This window comes from Bombus bifarius, unplaced genomic scaffold, assembly GCF_011952205.1.
Source record: "Bombus bifarius isolate JDL3187 unplaced genomic scaffold, Bbif_JDL3187 scf7180000007992, whole genome shotgun sequence".
NCBI classification, from domain to species: Eukaryota; Metazoa; Arthropoda; class Insecta; order Hymenoptera; family Apidae; genus Bombus; species Bombus bifarius.
The window spans coordinates 710,544-722,937 of record NW_022884373.1 but is presented as its reverse complement, the minus strand read 5'-3'; the positions used below and the strand labels follow the sequence as shown (position 1 = coordinate 722,937).

Here is a 12,394-nt window from a genome sequence, read left to right as displayed (position 1 = left end):
ATGGGAAGATTCCGATATTCGAAAGCTTCAAAGTTGAAAAATTGGAAATTAGAAGGCTTAAAAATGGGAAGATTACAAACTTTGAAAATTCAGAGACATGCACGCTTCAAAACTCGGAAACTGGACATTTTGGAATTACGTAAATCTGAACCCTCCAAAATTCGAAGTCGGAAATTTCGAAAATTGGAAATCCGACAATTTTAAAGCTGTAAGAGTACGAACATTTTAAATGCGAAGGATTCTACAGATTTTTGTTTAATAATATAACAAATGAAACGTGTTTCGCAGCAAGTAATGCAAGTTTCAGCAAGTTGTAAATTATACTTAAATTAAACTTGAATCGGTATTTGTTTTACGTACAACAGTAATCAGTATATATCTCGCAAAGGTATTCATACATGGAACTTATCCTGGTCACGTATTCGATCACTCACGTACACGATATCCTTTGTAAAACAGTAAGTTTAACTTTTATGCCTGGTTACATTTCAATGTAATAAAGATCTTGAATTTCAATGTATTATTGTACGTCGATATCTTTGATCAATAGATTTTCCTAAATACAGTTTTAATATGATTTAAATGTTCCAAATACCGATGTATGGAAATGATTCGTTAGAAGTTACGGTAATGCCATTTTGCTAGAAACAGATACGAGTCAGACGTGACTCGTCTATTTGCGTAATCAATTAATTAATCAGTCAGCCCGAAGCAAGGTCAGGAGATGAATTATTTAATAAAGAACATTTTTGCCCATACGCTGTTTCTCAACGTGATGATGGGAAACTGTTATAAAAGTTCCGCATTTTTATATGTGAAAGTGTTAATTTAAGATTGATAAGATATTCTATAGAAATATTTATTCGTTTCTGGGCCAACGTTTCACTTTCTTTTAATTACTTGCTAAGTGGATACAGAAATAGTAATTTATATAAGATTGAAATAAATATGCAAGAAAAATTGAACGTTGGAAAATTGGGAATTTAAAGCCTCAAGAATTGAAAAGTTAGAAACTTAATGGTCTTCAGAATTGACAAAAGTAGAAATTTTTTTAACAGTTATAACTCAGAATATTTGGATTTAGATTAAGGTACATAGTTTAGCAAATCAGGCACTCTAGAAATCAGTGTTTCCTTGCTTAAGTAGCCCATCACTTAAACTGTCTAGAAACGCGAGTCTTTTAATTACTGCAGCCTGTTAATACGATCTTGTAAATCTTTTTAAGGGAATCTTGGTATTAACGAAGTCTGAGAAAACTTTTGCTTCGAGGAACAGCGAGGAACTTACTGACACGATATTATTCATTGTATCCGCGGGAACATAGCTGAAGATTGTATAATTCTCAGCAGTGAATGGAGAGACTTTGCAGTTTACGAGTAAGTTGGTCACCGAGTGATGGTTACATTCTTCACGTCAATTACGTCGTATTTATAATTAACTTGCGCGACAGCTAATCCAATTACTGTTATCAAATTATTTAATTCAAAACTTTATGTAAATCTTTTGTAACATTGGGCTACTAAACCAGACCTTAATATTGCATAAAGAAAGTCCGTATTTTTTAATATATTAGAGAGAAAGGGAATAATTAATTGTGATTCTTTAAATTATGACATAGATTTCTTTTTTATGCCTATTTAAGTAGAGCGTAATTAATTTAAGAAATATTAATATATTAGCGAAATAAATAATTGTAACTAATTTCTTATAATCGATTACTAGTAGTTAATTTCTCTAATATCATAGCCTGCAAAGATTATCGGTATAATTTTATCTTTTATCATAAGCATTATCCTTTGATAATAATTCTCATATCTGATACCTTTTCCACATTATCTTTAAGCAACTAAAATTTCTTTATACCTTTATACAATGCAATAAAATATGTTACGGTGTACTTAACAACGACTTGGTTGGTAACTGGTGGTACAAACGGAAAGGGGGTGATTCTACGCGAAAAAAGAAGTCGAAAATATAGAATAAAAATTTTTCGTTCGAGGCTTTGTTTTCGAGAAAATCGACTTTGAATGTTCGCTCGGTACGCGTGCACTTTATCGCGTCTCGTTATAACGGATCTCACTGTAGATCGTTGTCTCGATGGAAAAATTAAAAAAAAAAATTTTTATTCTATATTTTCGACTTCTTTTTTCGCGTAGAATCACCCCCTTTCCGCTTGTACCACCAGTTACCAACCACCCTGTGTATATATTTTATTATATGAAAAAGTAAGTCCCTCTTTCCTGTTAGAAAAGGGAAAAAGAGAATGTCAAACAATCACCAAAGGATAAATAATTTCTTTTAAATTGTTAAAACATACTTTTCGTAACTTGGACTTCCAAATAAAATCCAAAGAAAAGGACCAACCAGCAGAAGATAATTGAATATCATTTACCAGGAACGTCGTCGCGTCCGCCGACGCGTCCCACGATCGAACGTACAAATAATCCCATTAAACTATGAAAACGAGCACGGCCTGTACAGAAACGGGACCCGTAACGAGTCTAACAGTACAGGCAAACTGCGGGCAGAACGCGTGAAAAAGAGGGTTCGACCCTTCTACCATAAAAGGGAGTTAATTCGTTTATAGGGCGGACAAAAAAAAGCGAAAAGAAAGAGAAAAGGGAATAAAAAAGAAACGAAAGAAGAGTTTCAGGGTCGTAACGACTGGTATATACGTGTAAGTACGAATTGTGAGTCACAGGATGTGTTGCGAGCCCCAGATAAAACGCGTCAGAGTTATCATTTGTCTACGCGGGATGTGCATCATCGAGCGTCGTATGAACGCGATTGTTTCTTCTAATGATCACAGTTTTAAAACAAAAGACGAAACCACAAATGGACGAAACGTTTAGTTCTGTCTTCATCGAAAACTTAATTGTTTCTGTGAAGTAGTTTGCATGTTGTCATCGTGGCTTGATGATTATGGAGTAGATTTGATATACAGAGTACGTTACGCAATTGGGCCGAGTCATATCTCGAAGTTGATAAAAGATAGAAAAAAAAACTGTAGGAGAAAAAGTTGAATGGTATGATAATCATGTGACGATGGACCGGAAAGATGCAATTAGTTTCCATCTTTTTAATGTAAGTTTTTGTTAACCATCCAATGTATTTTTTGAAATTAAAATTCATTTCCTCGATTTTGAATATCTGTTGAGTACACGTGTACTAGCTCTAACAATTTAGACTTCAAACTTCTGTTTATGTTTGATTAAATCAAAATGTATTTTATAATATATTTTATAATTATTTTAGAACAAGAAGTAATCATGTTTCGTGTTTTTGCAAGAATTAGAAAATACGAATAACACACTACGAACACTGTATGATAAATTCTCTCTAAATTTTCGTTTAGTTGTGATGCATTATAGAATAAATAAAGTTAGGGATCAAACTACACTAAGATTTATTATGTTATTTAGTAAGTCTGATCTTATTGTATCTGTTGACTAAATGTCAGTTGCATATCAAATGGGTAACTTGTACTTTATATAAGATACAGAGAAAGTGGTGATTTGTAAATTACCAGCATTTATTCAATTCCTAGAAGGAGTACAAGGCTTTCTACAAACAAACAAATTAATCGTAAATAAATAAGTGACTAAAGAAATAAACACTTACATTACTGATTAAAAAGGAGTAAAATATCGACGATCTTTTACTTTAGATATATATATGTGTGTGTGTAGATTATAATCGAAATAAAAATATTCATATAATGTTATCTTCTAATGAGTAACAAATAGATGAGAATTACATGTAAAAAAATTATTATTGTACGTACGTATGTGGAAAAATTAGAAAAAATATGTATGCATTTCTTCGATCAATGAACTTTGAATTTTTACACCACAGGATCCTTAATCTAATCACGGTTGTCCGTGTCTGTGGGTGAGATATAACCAAAATATCGTAGCACGCTGCTTATAACTGAGGTCTACTACAAATAAAAATAAAGATTAGATAACTGCTACATTCATTGTTAATGTTTCCCGACAGAATTATTTTCAATTCAATTTCCTCTATCGATTATTCCATAAACGCTTTTATGTATCTCATTCACCGATAACATTAATCGTATAAGATACAGAGTATAGATGAAAATTCCACAGAATTAAGTAAGCTAACAAAAGTCTAACATAAACTAATTTATATTTTCTATACGGTTGTCTATCCAACGATACCATCTAAGTTACTTTTTTAATTTACATAAACATTCACAATCTAACGATGGAAATAGTGACTAAAAACAATTGATAACAGTAATAATATATTAGTACAACTGTGATAAACTATAATCTAATAAAAGATATAACAAAAGTGAAAAAGAAGTTAACTATAATTAATAATAGTAACCAGTGATATTTGTATAATACTATATACAATATTTTCTTTTTCCTTGTCTTTCTTTTTATTCGAATTACATAGAAGTAAACATTTGATAGAGTTTGGCAACTGAAAACGAGGAAGTCAGCTCTCGACGCTGCTCATTAGAGGACAGGAAATGCTTCATAAAAATCGAGCCGCACAACATTCTGGCTAGTCACGAATTTACGACACGTTAACAGACAGATTTGTAGAACGCGTACATAGGCTCAGGAAAATATTAGAACACTTGTAGACTCCATTTACGAATACATCATAAGTGTTATATAATAAAATTTCAAAATGTTTCATATAACACATAACATACGAACATAAAACTTCCCTATGGTAAGTTTCCAAATACTTAGACTGCGATTATTTGCTCAAATTCATACTTTTATAAAGAAGCTTTTTAGAATTTATGATATTAATGAATATATTAGATTAATTATATTAGACTAGATTAATAAATATAGTACTAAGCATTTAGAAAGCAATTAGGGGAAAAGGAAGAAATTTATGTAAAAGAATAGGATCTAAGCAGTCATTTGTTTCACCTACCAAACATTATAATAAATGCTAAATATGCATAAGAACCCGCGATCTATTAGTCAGAGAAGAAATTCTTCTTCGCCAAAGACGTAAAAACGTTACACAAAGTGTCTTCCAAATTCCAATCTCACTTTCAAACAATGGAGTGCCGTAGTCTTCAAAAAAAGACTAGCGATAAGTCAAGAGATTGCCGCTTAAACTTCCACTTACGGACTATTTTATAATTTTACATTGCCACGAGGGTCAGAAGTTCTGCATGACATCAGCGTGTCATAGTACTGCGACAGGCAACGTTTACGAACCTGCTACTTTTCGCGTGCACGTAATTCGTTCGCCGATTATCTAACAAAGGAACGACACTATCGAAATGGAGAAAAAATGATAGACCTGCCCTGTCCAGTTGTATAGTCAGTGTGAGCTTTCACTTCTATCTACCTCACCGTGGTCCGATTATGTAAGAAAAATCGTGCAGCTCGCTTGGTGATTATCCGGTGTGCGAGTTTTGATTTCCATTTCAAATGGGCATGCACCTCGAATACGTTTTTAAATGATAGTGATATGGTAGTAAGGTTTTTAAAGGATAGTAAGTTAATAAAACTCTTGTATTTTCTTTCCTCAATTGCTTATGAGAGTTTCAAGTGTAGATTTTTATATCTATCGCAGCTATTAATCGTGTTTTGAAAGCGGAAAAGAATAGTGAAGATTATGAACTCTGCATTGTTCAATGATGAACCCATTGTGAGATGCAGACTTTGGATGTAGATTCTTCTGCTAATTGAATAGGAGGCTCCAAAGGATTAGAATATTAGGATTCTGTAGAAATGTGTTTTAATTTTGCGTAATGCATTCTGCAGAATGCAAATTAAGATAAAGTAACGTAATCCGAATTGAAGATTGTCTACGAGCCAATGATACCCATTAGAAATTAATAAAAGTGAAAATAACTTGGTTGCATTAGGATATATTTTTAAATAAATGCAATGCGATACGTAGAAGATAGTAGGAGGAAGAACTGTTTTGAATGCCTGCTATAAATGCCCATTAGTATATCAAAACTATTTCTGATAATATTATCACCAGAGAACAAAATGAATGTAATACCATCCATAAAAGAAATTCTAATTGGTAAATTTATCTATATTCCCATCCTCATTAGTAAATTAATGAGAAAACCATTAATCATCCAGATAATTGTTAACTTTAACTTTTCCTTCCATCTCAATTAATTAATTTCCATAAAAAAATTAATTAATGTATCCAACGAAAGCAAAATAAACAGGAGAAAACATTTTTTTTTTCAATTTGTATATTGGATTTGATAATGGCAAGAACAAGTTACTGGTGCAAGATTATTTTAATTATTCCTCCATTTTCTTACTCAATATCCGATACAATTTATTTTTTTTCATACTGCTACAGCAAAAATCCTTGACCACCGAGCGCTACGACTGTGTGAGTTTTATGGAGCATATCAATTGCGGCAACAGCCAGCCGCAGTTCTGTATCGATTCATTCACTATATCTTTGCAGTTCACGCGACCACTAACTCACGAGAAATGCTGCATCTTGCCAAAGAAAACGATCTTGTCCTTGTTTATGCGAATTCTTGCAGCGAAGAAAACGATCGAATGTTCTCCGTTTAGAAGATGTATAGCGTTAATTAGAAAAATTTGTTTACTAAAGATCTTATCACAAACATAATTCGCTAAAAATGTTATGAAATAACTTTTAAATTGCTAAAGCTTTTTTCATTAAATGATATTTCTTATCTCGTTAAAAAATGTCACGAACATTTTGTATATCTTTTTACAAGAATAAGAAAAATTTGCCGTGAAAAATACGAAATAATTTTTAACTTGCCAAAAGTTTTTCGTCAATAATTTTTTCCATTTTATTAACAAATATTATAAATGTATTTTGTGCTGTTACATTGTAAATAGAGTTTAACGACAGATTATTTAAAGAATGAGTTTATTGGAATTGGAGAGAGGTTGAGAATTTATTTAGGGAATGAAGAACAAAGAATGTCATAGAGAATTTTTATTAAGCGTTATGCTTGAAGAACACAGAGGAACCTTGTATTGCACGAACTTAGAAATGTTTTCGCTGGAGCTATACCGTGTATATGGAACGCAAAATGTTCGCTACACGACCCAGATATTTGCTTTGCGCATAGGACGAACATATGTTTAATAATAACCATTGATTAACCCTGGATAAAAAGTGTTTGTGACTAGTAGTAGCGTGTTATATCTGCATAAATTTTGATGTTGAAAACGATTTATAATACAAAACCTACCATTTTAACTTACCTAAATTTTAAGCCTGAAAACGTAAAATCTAAAATTTAAAAACTGGGACATAACAATTATAGGTTTTAAGTCCTAAAATCTAAAACCTAGGACCTGAAATCTGATATGTGAAAAGCAAAATGTAGAACAGAGAATCTAGAACATAGAACTTTTAAAAGCTACGGCTTATTTAGAACTTTAAGCTTGGGAACTACAATTTACAAATAATAAAGAAATCTAGTTGTTTGCTTTGTAAGGCAGAGGAGATGAATCTTAAAAAGTGGAATCTACGATTTAAAAATCGTAAATTTTGAAACCTAAAGGTAAAATTAAAGATTTGGAACCTAATATTCAGGATATAGGGTCGAAGCAGTGAAATGTGGAACCGAAAAGGTAGAATCTAGAACTAAGGCTTTAAAATCTAAGGGCTAGAATAAAAAATTTAAAAGCTGAGATCTGGAACTCTTACTCTGAAAGGAACTTAAAACGTGAAAATCTAAGGGCTAGAAAACATCTCAGAACCAAAGTTCCTAACAACTTGGATCCTAAAAATGAAAATTTAAAAACTTGAGGCTCTAAATTTAATTTACATATTACTATAATAAGAACAAACAGCTTAATAATTTTTACTACAGAAACGAGGTAAATCGTCATAGTAAAAGATTCAAAGAAGAATATTTACGCACTTGCTAAACCACAAACCCAAGTTACTAATTACACTTCAATCATCACGAAAGCCACCAAAGCCGATAGCCATATTATATCTATATATTAATTTCCACTAACCACGGTACACGCAATTATCTGTTACAATACATTCCATCAAGTTTTATGAATCCGCGATTTATATAACTTCTGCCACGTAATTTTGACCACATTCTCGTAACTTCGATCTTTATAAATCATCACAAACCTTCATAAATCTTCGAAACAAACATTCATCAATAATCTTCTGTACTTTCATCTGCGAAATACTTATTAAAGGACCAATGAAGTTCCACAACAAGTTTGAACGACAGGAACGCTGATCTTCCAATAAAATACGACCGGAAGTAGACGAAACCACAAGAGGAACAATCACAAAAAGAATCGAACTGAGACTTTGGTATTCCATCAAAATCGTCGCGTCCGTCTGTCCTCGAACCTTTTATTCTTTCTCATGCATTCTTTTATCGATGAACGAGGAGAGTCACCTTTGCTTTTGCGATTATCCTCGAACAATGACCACAACGATGTGTCTCTGAACAGAAACTCATTGTTCGAGGAACCGTACTAGAAGAAGGCTCGAACGTGAAGAACAAATAATTGAACGGGACAAAGAGGCGGAATTGTTTATGACTCAAGGAGGATTAATATGCAAAAAGGACGAGGAAGAGAAAGATATAGTTCTGATAAATTGATGCGTATGTTTCTGTCAAATTGGATTAATAGATTTATTGTTGGAATACTATTATGAAGAAAATAGTATTCTTTTCCTTTGGTATGAGATAGATTAATCAAATGATTTTACTTTCCACGATCCCTTTTTTCCTTTTTAAATTTGATTCATTCAAGGGGTAATCCTAAAGTTCCAAAATTATTTTTATTACTAATTAATTTTGTAAACAACGTTCTAGACTGCATAATTTAATAATATAGAACAATTTCATGAAGCATCATCCTTGCAAATTATAAACGAAGTAGAAAAAAATCAATATAAATATCTATAAGTAAAAATACTTATATAAATGTATTTGATAAATTAATTAATAGTATAATAAATTCCGTCATGATTTTAGAAGTGTAAAAATATTTTTTTAATAAATAACAATTAATAAAAAATGTATTCATAAAAGCAATGACGATGAAACTTTAAATCAGATAAATTACAGACGAACATGCCTTACACAGAAAAAAAGGGTGTAAGAGAATATCTTGTGTGATATAATAACAGATATTTTTACATATCTTTCATAAAAGATAAGAAAATGGTTAACCAAATTGACTTTTGATTAAGACATAGTATGTATTAATCACTTTATCTATTAACAATATTATCTGCATAATCATAATTATGATTATTAATCTAATTAATGCGTCTTAATTAATGAATTTCATTAATTGAAATAAGCTTTTGTTACCAGAAGGCTTTGTGACCTTCTTTGGCCTTCAATAACCTTCATTACCGTTCATCAAACTCGTCTCAACTACCATTGCTACAATGAGAGACGCAAAACTTACAATCTAATTAAAATAAAATAAAATGGAAGTAACTTTGAGATTTCTATTAATTATTTCTATTAATTTAACTCGGAACAAGAAATAATTTTTATCGTATTATATTTCGATATTGTTTATACCAAACAATAAAAGTTATTCACTTCGCAAATCATATATTCAATTTTTTTATTTTTGTAGAATAATAGTCATTTCGCTTTTTTTCTTTTGTGCTTCTTTTCTTAAGATAAAAAAGATCGAGTTTTTGTTAAATACTACTAAATTAAATACTAACGATATTTATAATTAATCGATTTTTGAAGGATAATTACTTTTAAGTATTAAAATTATGTTAGGGATCATTTTCTAAACAAAGGGATCGGTCGATAAACAAATTATTCGAATTAATCTTGATTTCGTTGAAAATATTTAAAAATAGAATTTTTCTCTATACTCGAGCTTTATGTCTTCTGTTTCATTTATTTTACATTGTGATCTCATTTGCTAAATTATCGGAACATGATACTACACGGTCCACGCTGAATCAGTTAAACCCAGTTAGTATCTTCAGAATATAAAATTTCCTGTTACTTTAAATTTCAAGCGCAGTCAAGAAAATCTAGTATGCGTTTATCAAATACGCCATATCGTATCTGGTACTGCAATAAATTTTGCAACTAACAGAAAGCGAGTCACGAATAAAGGAATTAACGATCCGACAAATTAAATTATCCGCTAGATGAAATTAATTGATTCTCCGTTTAATCATCTATCGCTCATCTTAAATTGCATTTAGAATTTTCTAATTTCTATCAAATAGAAACATATTGAAGGAAATTTCTTTTAACCTAAAACAAATTGAAAGTATGTAATATGTACTAAACAAAGAATTGATTCTTAATGCTCTAAAACAAAACAAATCTAATATAACTTATCTTTTACATCTCTATTTACTTTCAGTAACGGCCTAACCTAACCGTAGAAAACATATATATATATATATATATATATATATATATGCATATCTCTCAATACGTTCTATAACATTCTTCCATTCACGCAAGACTTAACAAGTTTCACAAAATTCCTCCGCGATCATTAGTGCAACAGGTTGCAAAGAAATCGATGCAAGCCAGTAGAATCAAATTACACATTTAGAACGCTGATGCTGATTACAAATATTTGACGAAGGCAATACATATGCTGAAAATGTTGATTCCAATTAATTGCATAACTCCTCAACATTGTTTCGTTCTTTACTCTTTTTTTTCTTTCAATCATTCTCCATATAATTGTATTTTCTCTATCATCAAAAAATCTCTTAATTTTCAAGAAACTATGACAAAATTTCAATTGAAATTTTCAATTTCATGTTGAAGATTTTCCTAAAGCATTAAAAGTCTCTTTGTCGAGGCAAAGGTGAAGTTAGAACAAAATATGTTGGCACAACAAAACGTTATTTGAATCAGTAAGATTTATATTAATAATGACATATAAATAGTTTTCATAAAAATTATATCTTTTAATGAAATAATATTATAGCTTTGAAACACTATACTATGTATGTACTCTATTTCTGTCACAGGAAATTTTCCAATTATAAATTAGCTAATTTAATTTATTAAGATGCTTTCGTGCGTTCCTCATGAACCCTATATGTGTTGCTATAATCCCCATACTATATTCTGTTCGACTTTCCTAAACTATATTAAACAATGAAACACATGTGTCGATAATTTTGGAGCAACCTATACAAGAGTATGTTATCGCGACCGGTCCTTATTGTACGCACGTAAGCAACCACCAATACGAAAGCTGCTTTCATTGCACGATGCTCTCAACTAAAGCCATACGGACAAAATGTTTCTTCTCTCTTCACGTTTCCTGTCATCAAGGCTCGCACCATTTTCCGGAAATGAAGTCTTTCGCTTTCTCTTGATACTACAGTAATACGTATACTACCCCAATTAATTTCTGGGCCTATCAATTCAAAAGACAGTAACAGTAATACATGTTATTGTTATGTTATGGTTCCCTCCATTTAAAAATATAATGGTCTATTTAAAATGCTAAAGTGGGATACGCTATATATATAATATATACATACATTTATTACATTTACATACACGTATTTGACTACATGAAAGTTAATAAAAGTAAAATTATATTGAATGTATATGTATATGTTAAATATATAATTTATGAATAGCATACAAAAAAACAATTAGTACACTAAATTGCATCTTATTAAAATAAATGTTACATATAGTTAAATAAATTGTTCAATCATTAATTAAGATCCTTTGTAATCTTAATTCCAAGAATTTGCGTACAATTCATGTGCCGAATATGGTCATATACTAAACCATATTCTATATGTCAAGAACATTCTCATATATGTATGTCTTATATAACTAATACTATGCTTTGCTAATAACGAAAGGATTGTTCTTTCTCCGAGAAACAGAATGCTCCTGTTGCAATGTATTTTAACTCTACCAAATATAGTACTTTACCATAAATAAACTAATGATCTATATCTGGAAATCAAAAGCTAGAAAAGACGCTATGAGAAATGTCATGCCATCTGGTAATAAATGTACTAAGCACTATTAATGATATAATCTTTTCCTATACTTCTTTTATATTTTGTGACTTAACAATGTCATAGGATATTTATTTACTTCATATGAGAAAATGTTTACAATGTATTTTTCACAATGTATTTCTAATTACATATTTTCAAGAGCAATACCTTACCTTTGACTCATTGAAAATATACAGCAAAATTCTGTTGTGCAGGTTTTAATATAAAAAACCCCAGAGTTAAAGATGATTTAACGCGAACGCATGTTTACCAGAATATGATGCCAAAAGAACGTGCAATATCCTAAATTCGAAATTTTGAAATATATTTGATTATGATCGCTCAATTACGATCGATTGATGTAAATGTTTTTGGACCTTTGCCACCTTTTATTATAATGTCG

General features: G+C 30.8%; 1 protein-coding gene across 3 annotated transcripts in view; it reads right to left on the bottom strand.

The window, feature by feature from the left end:
- The window catches only part of LOC117205782 (protein draper), a 29,135-nt gene that overhangs the window by 15,458 nt on the left and 1,283 nt on the right, over positions 1-12,394 (bottom strand). The gene's annotated exons all lie outside the window — the stretch shown is intronic.